The sequence below is a fragment of the Theropithecus gelada genome, chromosome 12, assembly GCF_003255815.1.
Source record: "Theropithecus gelada isolate Dixy chromosome 12, Tgel_1.0, whole genome shotgun sequence".
NCBI classification, from domain to species: domain Eukaryota; kingdom Metazoa; phylum Chordata; class Mammalia; order Primates; family Cercopithecidae; genus Theropithecus; species Theropithecus gelada.
In genome coordinates, this window is record NC_037680.1 from 27,989,298 (window position 1) to 28,003,318 (window position 14,021).

At 42.0% G+C, this 14,021-nt stretch overlaps 1 pseudogene; it reads right to left on the reverse strand.

Moving 5' to 3' along the window:
* Positions 1-7,351: 7,351 nt before the first annotated feature.
* On the reverse strand, positions 7,352-7,514 carry LOC112636855 (annotated as a pseudogene).
* Between the last annotated feature and the right edge of the window lie 6,507 nt (positions 7,515-14,021).

Genomic DNA, 14,021 nt, shown 5'->3' on the forward strand with positions numbered 1-14,021 from the left:
TAGAAGCGTAAAATGGTACAATCATTTTGTAAATCTGTTCAGTAGCTTCTCATAAAGCATATACAATGTATTTGAGAAGTTCCTGAAAAATGCATATTATGAAAAAACTATGCACAGATTTCAAAAAAAAATTTGCCCCCAAATAAACTCATACTAATTTGTTGTAACTTGTCTGAACAGGATCTAGTTTGAGGCGTTTAGAAGGATAAGACATCAGTTCAGAAAGAGCCCCTATTAGAGCAACATCAATTCTGTCAAAATTGAAGTAAGAACAAACATCAAATTGATGGTGAGTCTTAGGTGGAAGAATGGTGAAATCATTGATGTTTCATGAAAAATGTATGGGGATAGTATCCTCAAATAAATCAGTTTACAAATATATAACTAAGAAGGGACAAGATGATATTGAAGATAAAGCCTGGAATAGCAGACCATCTACATCAATCTGTGAGGGAACAATTCATCTTGTTTGTGCCCTGATTGCAGAGGATTGATGATTATTAGTACAAACAGTAGCCAAGACCATTGACATCTCAATTGGCCCAATGTGCAAAATTCTGACTGAAATTAAAGTTGAGCAAACTTTCTACTAGATGAATGCCAAAACTGTTGTTCCCAGATCGACTGCAGACAAGAGCAAAGTGTTCAATGGGAATTTAAAACTAGTGGGATCAAGGTCCTGAAGCTTTTTTTTTTTTTTTTTTTTTTTCAGAGAATTGTAGCGAGAGATGAAATGTGACTCTACCAGTGCAATCCTGAAAACAAAGCACAATCAAAGCAATGGATACTAAGGGTGGAAGTGGTCCAGTCAAAGCAAAAGCAGACAGGTCAAGAGCAAAGGATGTGGCCAGAGTTTTTTGGGCAGCTCAAAGACTTTTCTTGTTGACCTCCTGGAGAGACAAAGAGTGACAATATCTGCTTATTATGATAGTATTGTGAGGAAGTTAGCCACAGCTTTAGAAGAAAAACACCTGGAAAATCTTCACTGGAGAGTCCTTCTCCACTACACCAATGCTCCTGCTCATTCCTCTTACAAAACAAGGGCAATTTTGTGAGAGTTTCAGTGGCCTATCATTAGGCATCCACCTTACAGTCCTGATTTGGTTCTTCTGACTTTTCTTTCCTAATGAAAAATCTTTAAAGGGCATCCATTTTTTCCTCAGTTAATAATGTCAAAAAGACTGCATTGACATGGTTAAATTCCCAGGACCTTTAGTTCTTCAGGGATGGACTAAATTGCTGATATCATCACTTACAAAAGTTTCTTGAATTTGATGGAGTTTATGTTGAGAAATAAAGTTTGTTATTTTAATCTTTTGATTACCATTTTTCTGTGGACTTTTTGAAGTCCTTTCGTATTTAAAATATAACTCAATCCCAACCCAAGAAAAATGAAAACATATGTTTCTAAAACAACTTGTACTTGAATGTTTATAGCCGTTTTATTTATTACAGGCAAAAACTGGAAACAACTCAAATGTTTATCAGTGGGTGAAAGAATTAACAACTTGTGGTGTGCTGCTACTCAGCATTAAAAATGAATGAACTACTGATAGAACAACATGAATAAATCTCAAACACATTATGCTATGAAAAAAAGCCAGATACTGAAGAGTTTGTTCTGTATAGTTTTTATTTATGTCACATCCAAAGTGAACAAATCTTATCTATGTGATAGAAACAAATCAATGGTTGTCTGAGGGGATGGGTGGGATTAACCAGAAAGAGGCATATGAAATGTTCCTATGGATTGAGATGTTCTGTTTCTTGTTGTTGGTGATAGATACATGGGTTGTGAATTTGTCAAAATCCATTAGCCTATATGGTTAAACCTGTGCATTTATAAATTATACATCAATAAGAAAGAGTGTTTAGGGAAAATAAATATAATCTCATACCAGAGATTTTCAGTGATTGAGTACAAAGAATGGATATAGGAAGGTACTTGGCTGTCAAGTTCATTGCCAGCTGCTTCTGCCTGAATAATTGGAAGTGTCTGTGCCTGAAAGAAGGCGTGAAGTATATTTATATACTTCATATAAATATAAAATATAATTATATAACTTTATATATAGTGTAATGTTAATCAAGGATGCCCTCCTCAGAGGAGTATGATCTACTTTTTACTCATGTAGTCTTCTTGCCAGGTTAAAAAGCTTTCCATTCTCCAAGATTTGTGCAAATAAAGTCTTTTGACAGTGTAAAACCATTCCATGTGGATTTTCAAATTGTATTTTTATCAGTCTAACCTCAGAACATGACATTGTGTTGTCTTGTCTTAACCTAGACAGTACTAAGGAGCAAACCAAAAGGTTCCAGCTGGCTAAAGACTGGACAATTTGAGCATTGCTAAGGATGATGACTATAGTAGATTGAAGCTGTCAATAATGTTTAAATGCATGAGTGTATAATATTAAAATAGCAAGGACAACAAAAACAATTAAATTAGACCAGGCGCGGTGGCTTACGCCTGTAATCCCAGCACTTTGGGAGGCCGAAGCGGGTGGATCACGAGGTCAGGAGATCGAGACCATCCTGGCTAACACGGTGAAATCCCATCTCTACTAAAAAATACAAAAAATTAGCCGGGTGTGGTGGTGCGCGCCTGTAGTCCCAGCTACTTGGAGGCTGAGGCAGGAGAATGGCGTGAACCCGGGAGGTGGAGCTTGCAGTGAGCCGAGATCGCGCCACTGCACTCCAGCCTGGGGGACAAAGCGAGACTCCGTCTCAAAAAAATAAAATAAAATAAAATAAAATAATAATAATAATTAAATTAGTCACCACTGGAGGATGCTGGGGGAACTAAGCCATTCTTTTGAAAACTGGTGAATAACAGGAAAGAATTAAGTATTTATTCTGTCTTGTCTCTTTTTCTTTTCTTTTTTTTTTTTTTTTTGAGACAGAGTCACTCTGTCTCCAGGGGCTGGAAGAACAATGATATGATCTTGGCTCACTGCAACCTCCACCTCCCAAGTTCAAGCGATTCTTCTGCCTCAGGCTCCCAAGTAGCTGGGATTACAGGTGCCCACCACTATGCCCCATTAATTTTTTTTTCTTTTGTATTTTTAGTAGAGACGATTTTTCACCATGTTGGCCAGGCTGGCTTCGAACTCCTGACCTCAGATGATCTACCCACCTCGGGCTCCCAAAGTGCTGGGATTACAGGCATGAGCCACCATGCCTGGCCTAAAACTATTTTCTTTTCTTTTGTTCTCTTTTTTTTTGAAATGGAATTTCGCTCTTGTTGCCCGAGCTGGAGTGCAATGATGCAATCTCGGCTCACTGCAACCTCTGCCTCCTGGGTTCAAGGGATTCTCCTGCCTCAGCCTCCTGAGTATCTGGGATTACAGGCACCCGCCACCATGCCCAGCTAACTTTTGTATTTTTAATGGAGACACGGTTTCACCATGTTGGCCAGGCTGGTCTTGAACGCCTCACCTCAGTTGATCCGCCTGCCTCAGCCTCCCAAAGTGCGGGGATTACAGGCGTGAGCCACTGTGCCAGCACCCCCCCCCTTTTTTTTTATCTGAGACGGCGTCTCGCACTGTCACCCAGACTGGAGTGCAGTGGCATGATCTCGGCTCACTGCAACCTCCACCTACCGGGTTCAAGTGATTCTCCCACCTCAGCCTCCACGGTAGCTGGGACTACAAGCACGCACCACCACACCTGGCTAATTTTTGTATTTTTAGTAGATATGAGGTTTCGCCATGTTGGCCAGGCTGGTTTTGAACCCCTGACCTCAGATAGTTGCCCACCTCGGCCTCCCAAAGTGTTAGGATCACAGGCATGAGCCACCGTGCCCGGCCCTGTCTTGTCTTTAACTGTATCACTACTGTAAAACAGTAGAAGATGAGGAGCTTACATTTACTGAAGGATTCCAGCTATTACATGAACAGTGGATTTTGAATATCACAATTTTAGATCTAGGCATTGAGCATGATAAGCCATTAGTATCACAAAAGGAAAGACAGCCAAACATTATGTGTACCTTGATGGAGGCACATGCTATCATCTGTCAAGTATTCTTGTCAAAAATATCTAGCCTGAATCTGATCAAGCGTATAGATCTAACTACCAATACAGATGACAGAGGCACTTATAAAATGGCACCCATGGGATGCAATCAGCAAAATCTAGGTTTTATAAATATAAGCAAGTATGTGAAGTTTATGATGACTATCCATTAAGCTAAGCTGTGCAAGCTCTAATCTTTAGCATATGGACATCATCTAGTACAATAGGACCATACAATCACTGATTGTACATAGCACATGTAAGTCAAATAATTTCTCATCAACATTCTCTATTTTTTTTTTTTATTTTTTGAGATGGAGTTTCACTCTTGTTGCCCAGGCTGGAGTGCAATGGCACGATCTTGGCTCACTGCAACCTCCACCTCCTGGGTTCAAGCAATTCTCCTGTCTCAGCCTCCCAAGTAGCTGGGATTACAGGCATGTGCAACCACACCCAGCTAGTTTTGTATTTTTAGTAGAGATGGGGTTTCATCATGATGGTCAGGCTGGTCTCGAACTCCTGACCTCAGGTGATCCACCTGCCTTGGCCTCCGAAACTGCTGGGATTACAGGCATGAGCCACCATGCTTGGCCTCTCATCAACGTTCTTACCACCTCCAAATAAATTCCTTGACTACCAAGCTTTGAGAAACCAACAACCCACCTGGGAAGTATCCCCCTCCTCGCTCAGGGCCCGTAAAACTTTGGGGTTTCTAGACTGAAACTATACCTAGTGTCTAGCTCTTACTTCAAGGCTATATTAATGGCACAATGATCGCCAACTTGTTGCCCTTGAATAAGACATCTTGATGGACCAGTGACTATCTGCTTCATGATCACTCACGGAAGTCCTATATAACTATAGAACAAACAATTTGTTTTTTAACAAATGAATTGTAAGAAAAGAAAGACATGACAAGAAATCTATGCTTTAAGAGATGTTAAAGACTTATTAACCAATTGCAATATGTAGACTTTATTTGAATCCCAATTCAAACAAGCTATAGGACAAAAATTATAATAACATGTATGACATAATTGGAATTCTGGGTATTTACTAGTTATTATTAATTGATTCTTAGGTGTGATACTGTATCTATATATGTGAAAGGAGCCCTTATATCTTCTTGAGATAGATATTGAAAGATTTACAGATGAAATGATATGATATCTGGGCTATGCTTCAAAATAGTGTGGGAGGAGCAAGTGGATGGGGATGTAAACTTGCCATGAGTTGACACATTCCTCATGTTTAAGCTGGTGAGGAGTACAGAAGGATTGATTATAGTCATTGATCTACTCTTGTCTATATTGGAAGCTTTCGTAATTAAAAATTTTTTTAAAAGGAATGGGACAAATTTTAATAACAATATTACCCTGTTGGAGTATGAATGTTATGAATACTGATTAATTCTCAATATTGATAGAAAAAATGCATCAATATCATTGTCAAAATGTAAATGTAACATCAAATAAATAAAAATAAAATATATAATTTTCAAATAATTAGGAGAGGAAAAGTTCTAAGATCTTTGAAATTCATTTTAAGGAAGAAGGGAAATACAGAAACAACACGATGGGAAAGTTTTCTTGTGCTTAGTTAATTCCAAGTGATTCCATTTGTGTAAAGGAGACCCTATGTGTTTATAAATGCATAGAAGAAAAAATTAGAAGCTCAGACCCTTAACTCCAAGGAGGTTATTGGGATTTTAGTGGGAATAAAGGCAGACTCTCATCTTATTTTACCTACTTGTATGATGGATAACTTTAGGTGTCAACTTGATTGAATTAAGGAATATCTAGATAGCTGGTAAAGCATGATTTTTGGGTGTGTATGTGACAGTGTTTCCAGATGAGATTGGTGCATTAGTCTGTGGACTGTATGGGGAAGATCCCTTTTAATGTGGGTTGCACAATCCAGTTGACTAGGGTCATGGATACACCAAAAAGTCAAAAGAAAGGCAAATTTACTCTCTTCCTCCTAGAGCTGGGACACCCTCTTCTCTTGGTCTCAGACATCAGAATTCCAGGTACTCCAGCTTTTGGATTGTGGAACTTGAACCAGCAGTCCTCCTCCTTCAGGTCATTAAGCCTTTGGCCTCAGACTAAGAGTTACACCCCCAGCTTCCCCGGTTCTGAGTCCTTTGGACTTGGACTGAGCCATGCTACTGGCATCCCTGGGTTTCCAGCTTGTAGACAGCCTGTTGAAGGATTTCTCAGCCACCATAATCATATAAGCCAATTACCCTAATAAATGCCTCTTCAGCTATGTATGTATGTATTTATCTATCTATTTGTCAATTAATCGATCAATTCTCTATTCATCCATCCATCCATTCTATTGTTTCTGTCTCTCTGGAGAACCCTGACTAATACAACATGATATCTCTTAAATTTTTAATATAAAACTTTGAAAACTTTATTAAAATACCACAAAAAGAGATTATAAATTTCAGTCATACATAGGGACTGGTTGACCTTGAATTTCAAACTCAGTTTTCTGGAGTAGAGGCCCATGTACCACTTTTTAGCTCTACTCTGGTGATTCTATGGAAGTAAACCAACAATCACACTGGAAGAAATCAAGTCGAGGGGTCACAGAACTTGGCAAGGCTGAGAAGAAGGGTTAGTGGAAATGAGGGAGCAGCAAAAGTGACTGGGTGGCTATTGTGATAGGCAGAGAGAAGAATCCTTTTTTTTTTTAGATAGAGTTTCACTCTTGTTGCCCACGCTGGAGTACAATGGCATAATCTTGGCTCACTGCAACCTCTGCCTCCCAGGTTCAAACGATTCTCCTGCCTCAGCCTCCCAAGTAGCTGAGATCACAGGCGCCTGCCACCATGCTCAGCTAATATTTGTATTTTAGTAGAGACAGGGTTTCACCATGTTGGCCAGGCTGGTCTCGAACTCCTGACCTCAGGTGATCCACCTGCCTTGGCCTCCCAAAGTGCTGGGATTACCAGACGTGAGCCATCACACCTGGCCCAAGATTAACATTTAAGTGGGTACACTGAGTAAAACAGATTGCCCTCCTTAATGTGGATTGGCCTAATCCAATCAGTTAGTGGCCTGAATAGAACAAAAAGACTGACCCTTCCCTTTGTGAGAGGGAATTTTTCCTGTCTTCAGATTCAAACTGAAACATTGGCTCTTCTTGAATTTTGAGCCTTGCTGGCCATCAGCTCTCCTGGTTCTCAGGTCCTTGAACTCAGGCTGGACCTACATCATCAGCCCTTCTGGGTCTCTAGCTTCTTGACTCACCCTGCAGATCTTGGAACTTTCTAGCTTCTACAGTTCTGTGGGCTAATTCTTTTTTTTAATCCTGTGGGGCGGGAGGAAGTTGCACCATTCCTGGAGGTACTGCAATACCAGGTTAATGCATGGAGTGGATGGAACAAGCTCCCATTCTATCTCCCTTCTCCAAAAGTTTATTTAATTTATTGTGCTCAAATAGAGGACACACCAGATACTAAACTGATAAGAATAATGATATGGTTTGGCTGTGTCTGCACCCAAATCTCATCTTGAATTGAAGCTTCTATAATTCCCACGTGTTGTGAGAGGGAGCCAGTGGGAGGTAATTGAATCATGGGGGCAGGTCTTTCCCATGCTGTTCTTGTGATAGCGAGTAAGTTTCATGGGATTTTATGGTTTTATAAAGGGGAGTTCCTACACAATCTCGCTTGCCTGCCACCATGTAAAACGTGACTTTTCTTCTCCTTTGCCTTCCACCACGATTGTGAGGCCTCCACAGCCATGTGGAACTGTGAGTCAATTAAACCTCTTTCCTTTAAAAATTACCCACTCTCAGGTACGTCTTTATTAGCAGCGTGAGAACAGATCAATGCAATAGATTCTACACTTACTCCTAGGCAAAAGGCCAAGAAGTGATGCTAAGACTTTTTAATAAATCACCCCCTACCCTGATTGTGATGGGTTCTATTTTTCTGGAGAACCCTGACTAATACAGATTTTAGTACCAAGGAATGAGATGCTTCTGTAACAAGTACCTAAACATGTGGATTGGCTTTGGAACTGGGTGATGGGTGATGAGCAGAAGTTGGAAGAGATTTGAGGTGCCTGCTAGAAAAAGCCTAGATTGCCTTGAAGGAACTGAAGGAACTATTGGTAGAAATATGAATGTTAATGGTGATTCTAGTGAGTTCTCAGAGGCAAAGAAGGAACACACTATTGGAAACTGGATGAAAGGCCATCTTTGTTATAAAGTGGCAAAAAAATCTTAGCTGAATTGTATTGTAGTTTTTGTGGAAGGTACCGCTTATGAGTGACAACACTGAATATTTAGCTAACGAGGTTTATAAACAAAGTGTTGAAGGTGCATTCTGGATTCTCCTTATTATTTATAATAACGTATAAGAGGAGAGAAATTAATTAAAGAAATTATTAAGTAAAAAGCAACTAGAACTTGAAGATTTGGAAAATTCTCAGCCTATCCATATTGCAAAAAAATGAGAAAGCATGTTCCAGAGTGAACACCAAGGGTGTGGCTTGACAATCAGTCCATCAGGAGATTACCCATGGAGTCAATCAGCCATCTCAGCAGCAACCAGGAATAGAGATAGGCATACACAAGAGGAGACACTGCCAGTTTGGACCAAGGAGAATGGAGATGGGACAAAACAAAGGAAGACTTTCAGACTTCTGGGATTCTACAGTATGGCACAATAGAGCTATTTGTCTTTATCCTTCAAGAAAAGAGCAGAATGACCCTGAAGTTGATTCAGAGATCATCAGGTCTGCCACTCCCACCACAGGCTGAGGAGGCAAGGCTGTTTTCTCCTTAATTTTACAGAGTGGGGCCCCTTCTTGGTTTCTATAGGCCAGGCTGCATGCACCCAGGGCCTCAAGGGCAGGACCTCTATAAAGAGTTGAGGGGGCAACATGGCAGTGATGCTGCTGCCTCAGTGGGTCAGAAGGCAGAGTTTCCAATCAAAGGGATTTATTCTTTTTTTTTTTTTTTTTTTTTTGAGATGGGGTCTCACTGTGTCTCCCAGGCTGGAGTGCAGTGGCGCGATCTCGGCTCACTGCAAGCTCCGCCCCCCGGGTTCACGCCATTCTCCCGCCTCAGCCTCCCAAGTAGCTGGGACTACAGGCGCCTGCTACCGCGCCCAGCTAGTTTTTTGTATTTTTAGTAGAGACGGGGTTTCACCATGTTAGCCAGGATAGTCTCGATCTCCTGACCTTTGTGATCCACCCGCCTCGGCCTCCCAAAGTGCTGGGATTACAGGCTTGAGCCACCGCGCCCGGCCAAAGGGATTTATTCTTGAGCTTTATGATCTCGAGGAATTTGACTTGCTAGGCTTTGGATTTCCTTGGGAACCTGTCACTCCTTTCTCCTTCCCATATTCTCCCTTTTGGAAGGGGGTGTCTATTCTGTGCTTGTCCTGCCACTGTATTTTGGAAACACATAACTTGCCTAGTTTCTCAGGTTCAAAACTAGAGAGGAATTTTGCCTCAAGATGAATCATACCTCAAGTCTCACCCATACCTGATTTAGGTAATATTTAGATGAGATATTGGAATTCAGAGCTGAGGCTGGAATGGGTTAAGACTGCTGGGGCTGTTGACATGGGGTGAACGTATTTTGCATGTGAGGAGGACATGGATTGGGGGCTCCAGAGAGTGGATGTTATGGACTGAATTGGGTCTTCCTCAAAGTCCTATGTTGAAGCCCTAATCGCCAATGTGGCTATTTTTGGAGCTAGGACATTTAAGGAGGCAATTAAGGCTAAATGAGGTCACAAACATGGAGCCCTACTCCAATAGGTCTGGTCTCCTTATTGGAAGAAGAGAAGTCAGGGATCTCTCTTTCCTCCATGTGTAGACAGATGAAAGGGCACATGAGGACACAGAGAGAAGGTGGCTGACTACAAGACAGGAAGGGCAGGCTCACCAGGAAACGAATTTGCGGGCACCTTGATAATAGACTTCCAGCCTCCAGAACTATGAGAAAATTAATTTCTGTTGTTCAATTCACTCATTCTGTGGTATTTTGTTAAAGCAGCCCTAGCTGACTGATACAGTTTTTAAGGTTTTTGTTTTGTTTTCCTTTACATAAAAAGTCTGAGGTCAAAGTCTTTTAATAAGTAATTGAGTTTGGGCCCTCCTGTGTACTTGTTCTGGCATCAAAATTTGGAGTGTTTCTTTTTTTAGCTTTACTGAGATGTAATAAACAAACAATAAACTATGTAAGTTTAAGGTGTATAATTTGATACATTTTGATATATGTATATACCCATAAAACCATCACTATAGCTTGGCTGACTTAAAAACAAATCAAAGTACAGTACCTGGCCCTTTAAACACACATACGCACGCACACATTCACCTGTAGTGCACACACACTCCAATGCTATATGGCTATACACATAGTAGGAAGGACTAAGCTGGTCAGAATTTACCTTCAGGGAAATAGCACATAGGACACACACTACTCAAAGGTTTGCTAGCTTGTCTATTTTATTATAATAAACTTTTTTTCTTTTTGAGCCTGGGTCTCACTCTGTCACCCACGCTGGAATGCAGTGGTGTGATCTTGGCTCGCTATAACCTCTGCCTTCTGGGCTCAAGTGATCCTCCTGCCTCAGCCTCCCAGGTAGCTGGGACTACAGGCATGCACCACCACACCTGGTTAATTTTTGTATTTTTTTGTAGAGACAGGGTTTCATCATGTTGCCCAGACTGTTCTCAAACTCCTGGCCTCAAGTGATCCGCCTGCTTCGGCCTCCCAAAGTGCTTGGATTACAGGTGTGAGCCAAATAAACTTTTAATTCTATTATAGTTTTAGATTTACAGGAAAGTTGCAAAGATAGGATAGAGAGTTCCTGTTTTCTATATACACACCACCAAGTTTCCTCTATTGTTAGCATTTTTACATTACTTTCGTAGATTCATCATAATTAATGATCCAATACGATACATTATTATTAACTAAGCTCTCATTTAATTCCAGTTTCATTACTTTTAACTTAATGTGCTTTTTCTGTCCCAGGATCCCATTTGGGATACTGCATAACATTTAGTCATCATGTCTCCTTAGACTCTTCTTGGCTGTGGCATTTCCCCGACTTCCCTTCTTTTTCATGACCTTGACATTTTTTAGGAGTATTGACAACGTATTTTCTAAAATGTGCCTCAATCTGGGCTTGTTTATAGTTTGTGCTTCCTTTATGGTTTGACTTGCGTTATGGGTTTTTGAGAGGAAGACCACAGAAGTGAAATGCCATTCTTGACACATTGCATCAAGGTATAAACTATCGACATGACATCACTGATGATGTTAAACTTGATGATCAGAGGTGTTTTATACCACATAAATTACCCAGAATATATTTCCAGAAGAGATTCTTACACATATTTATTAGCAGTATGTAGGGCCTTTTTTTTTTAACAAGACAAAAGTAAATTTAAATATTTCATTAAGTTTGATAGAGGTGCAAACACTCTGTGGCTTCGCAGGGCCTAGTGAAAAGATAGAAGAGCAGCAGCCAACAGCTCAGGCCAGGAGCTCAAACTGACCTGAGCTGTTTCCCGTAAGTGTATGTTTTCTTCCCTGATTAGATCATAAAACCCTCCAAGTGGGCATCGTGCCTTTGGATTGGTTTGTCTGCACCTCAGCATTAACCCTAAGCTGCTCAGCATCCTACACACAGTAGGTGGCTGATGTATGCTTGGTAAAGAGCTGAGCAGGTGCTTAACTACTGGTCTGGGATGAGAGAGCCCTGTCTCCCAGCCTGACTTCCTCCTGGAGACTCCTCTCTGTGCTGTCCAGCACATCTCCACCAGCAGGGGCTCTCAGGGGGAGGGTGAGAAAGAACCCACAACAGGATGGAGGTTTTGATTGGGTAATTCAAGGGAGGGTCAAGGATTTGGGACTTTGCTGTGACTTGAATGTTACCAGGAAATGGAGGAATTCTATGATGGGGAATCTCGATACATCTTATCTATAGAAAGGACAGACTGAAGCGAAGCTAAAGATGTAATTGGTAAAAAAAACAGAAGTCACTCATAGCTGAGAGAAAGAGAGGATGTGTGGGTTGCACAGTGATATTGTTTGGGTGTTTGTCCCCTCCAATCTCCAAATCTCATGTTGAAATGTTGGAGGTTGGGCTGGTGGGAGGTGTTTGGGTCATGGGGGTGGATCCCTCATGAATGTCTTGGTGCTGGTCTCCCAATAATGAGTGATTCTCACTCTCAGTACATGTGATATCTGGTTGTTTAAAAATGTGTGGCATCTCCTTTTGCTCGCACTCTCCTAGTGATGCACTGGCACCCTCTTCACCTTTTACCATGATTGTAAGTTCCCTGAGGCCCTCGCCAGAAGCAGATGCCAACAGGACACTTCCTGTACAGCCTGTGGAACTGTGAGCCAAAATAAAGCCTCTTTTCTTGATAAATTACCCAGTCTCAGATATTCCTTTATAGCAATGTAAGAACGGCCTAACACACAGTGCCCTTGCTTTTGTCCCACTGTATCACGGCATCAGAGTGACCTTGTCTGATGTTGGTGTTCTGTGAGGTCCTTTATGTCCAACAGGAGAACAATGCAGCCCAGTTGTGAGTGTCAGAGGAGCTTCTAACAACCCAGGGGCCAGCGGTGAGCATCACACCAGTGGATGGGTGCAAGGCTACTTTTGTTTCTTGGTCACTTGGGTACTGATTTTCTTTTCCAAGAGCTTTACATGATTTATCTCCATGAGTTCTTACAACTGCCCTATAACGTAGGCATTTGTCTTAGTGTGGGCTTTCTAGAATGCAGAACCTGAGACAAGGATGTGACTGGAGCTTGTCTATGGGAAAGTGACCCCAGGAAGCAGGAGGGAGGAAGCAGAGAGAGAGGGGAGTCACTCCAGAGACTGCTACGAAGGTTGCTGCTGTAGGCAAGAGACACTGGACTCCTGGGACTCTAAGGAGCACTCAAAGAGCCCACAGAGTCTGTGGCAAAGAAGAACTCACAACTTCCTTCACCCATGTCGGGTTCCCCAGGAAACCCCCATGGCCTCTTTAGCTGACAGCTTAGAGACTGGTTCCCATTGTTTTTCACCCCACACACCTGCTGATCACCAGTGGTGTCAAACCACACTGGCTACTTGGCTTTGGGCTAATGGTTTTTATCCCTCTGGACTTTATTTACCTTTCTATTTTAGGCCCCAAATGCCCAGATGTCAGAGGCCATGTCTGCATCTGTCGTAAGTGTTACAGGGAAAGAATCTCACTGAATGACCCTGCAACTGAGTCAACTTTCCTGGGTTGGGTCAAAAGATGAGTGGACGGAGATCGACACTAGGAGAGCTATTTCCCATGCCGTGGAGCTGACTATGTATCAATTTGTACACTTGGCTGTATCTTGCTATGTTTTTCAAGGTGTGCCTATTTCATTAGCAGTTTAAGGTGAATGACCACATATTTGTTCTTTCCTCTCTATCCCCCACAATATGACTGATAGTGAGACATGGGTACGTGTGGGTGAGGAGAGAGGTGGCAGCCCTCTGTATCATGGTCATTGGCCAATAAGTTGAACAGGGATGGATTACGTCATGCACTGGGCTTGGACTTGGGCAGCTAGCTGATAAGGGGGAAGACTGATGGGCTGAGCAAGGAGGGTTGCTGAAGGAAAGCCCACAAACTTAGAGGAGGATGTGTAAAGCTCTGCAAGTCCAAGGGGCTGAGCTCAGAATCTGAGATCAAGGAGGAGGTAATAGAAAAACATGGAGGGGTCCAGCTGGCAGCTGGACTCAGAATCCAGGAGCACCCCAAAGACAGTCAACCATGAGCAGCATAAAGGAATAGGGGCCTGTGCATAGGCCCAGGGCAGAGGCCCCCTCATTCACACTCCCTTCTTTGCAGAGGTAGGGACAGGCTGTCAGGCATGTGCCTGTAACCAGAAGCAGAATTCTGGGCACATTCTTGACTGTGACAGAGGAGGCAGGGCTGTGCATGAGGCTCTACAGGACTTTGATCTTCTTGGCTTCTCCATCTCTTGGT